This window comes from Pollicipes pollicipes, unplaced genomic scaffold (assembly GCF_011947565.3).
Source record: "Pollicipes pollicipes isolate AB1234 unplaced genomic scaffold, Ppol_2.1 Scaffold_4002;HRSCAF=4701_pilon_pilon_pilon, whole genome shotgun sequence".
Taxonomy (NCBI): Eukaryota; Metazoa; Arthropoda; class Thecostraca; order Pollicipedomorpha; family Pollicipedidae; genus Pollicipes; species Pollicipes pollicipes.
Genome location: NW_023596420.1, coordinates 2,342,480 through 2,344,204, shown reverse-complemented (window position 1 = coordinate 2,344,204; position 1,725 = coordinate 2,342,480).

Sequence of the window (1,725 nt, the reverse complement as noted above, 5' to 3'; positions counted from 1 at the left end):
GGACACGTTCCTCTCTTCGACACAGGCCTACTGGAGACCCCCGGACAGAACTCTCCGGACACGTTCGTCTCCTCGGCATCAGCCTACTGGAGAGCCACGGACAGAACTCTCCGGACACGTTCGTCTCTTCGGCACCCGCCCACTGGGGAGCCCCGGACAGAACTCTCCGGACACGTTCAGCTGTCCCTCCGGCACCGTCCTTCCCGGTCGCACTGTCACGGCCATAGGTTGCCATCTCAGTGATACACGGTGGCTTGAGGAATGTGGATCTTTCAGCTCAATGAGCATTTCATTTCTGAGACTTCCGAGGGGAAGGCAATAAGTATGATGTTACAAAACACGTTTTGTGAAGCCAAAGACCGCTGATCGGGTACTGACAACATACCAGTGTTTATTCGTACCTCCGGGTTTGCACTTTGGCCGGATTCGACTTCCATATTCTAGACAACATACCATAGATGAAAAAGTTAACGTCCGATTTCATAGCAAGAAACTATTTTGCGCCAATGCGCCAAATTCTTGGTCAACGTCTGTCATTTACATCTGCTTAAATAAAGGGCAACCATTTTCCACCTTAACCTGTCCTGAAGCCACCACCCTGTTCAATAAAATATGAATCATCTTTTCCCCAAACAACATCATCGACTTTTCTAAGCCATCGCAGTTAGTCAAGTTTGACCAAAGATTTAACTCCATATCTTTTGGCCTGTGCGTCTGGTAACTAATTTGCAACTATGAGGCCATACAAATGCTGGAAGCATTACCTTTCTAGGTGGTGATTGTTGGCCTTCATAAAGGTGTGACTGAGCTAGATCTGACTACATCCGAGTGTGACCATACTTCCTCTGGCTTTGTCTGCTGACCTAAATGGACATTAAATGGCCAGACTTACAGCTTTTTGAATAGGTATTCCAGAAAGCATCACCACCATTTTCCATCCTGAGATAACTTTGTACTGCAATCATTAATGAGAGTGCGGATAGTGTGGGGTGGGCTGTGCTTTCCTACAGGACTGACTACTTCTACAGTACCGGGGCATCCGGTAATGTTATGTGTCACTTGCCATCACACCTCAGACAAACATACCAAATGCATGGCATGACTCAAAAACAGGGTTGCATGCAATTCAATACTTTGTAATGCTGTCAGCATTCTATGAAAGGATGGTTTGCTGTAGTAAAACTGCCTGCTGGTGTGTAATTGTGAGTCACACACAGGCTTGAATGCATCCAATGTTGCTATAATCAGGCATTATAAAGGCACCTCACTTATCCATCTGGAAACATCACTTACCTCTCTTGTGAATGGAAGATTCTATGATGTGGATCAAATGACCAGTAAGAAAAATCATAGGTGAACTCCTTGACATCATCACACTGGGTGGTGTCCACCGTTCACCTTGCTGAAATGACACATGACAACATTAATGAAAATTGCATGGATAATACATGGAAACAGAACAATATGCAAGCTAAGATGGATTGACCACTGCTGCTGATTGGTGACATTCATTCACTCAGACAAGCTTATCTCTGTGCATCCTCAGCTCCCCAGCTGTCAAAACATGCTAATGGGGGCCCCCAAGACTCATTGGTTGGGAGGTCATAAAAGATATGTGACTGGGATCAGTGTAAAAAGCTACTGGAGATCAGACCCATGGGTATCTGCATCACCAGCCTGACTCAATGGTTGCTACTTCATTGCATGCAAAGAAGGTGGCTGCTA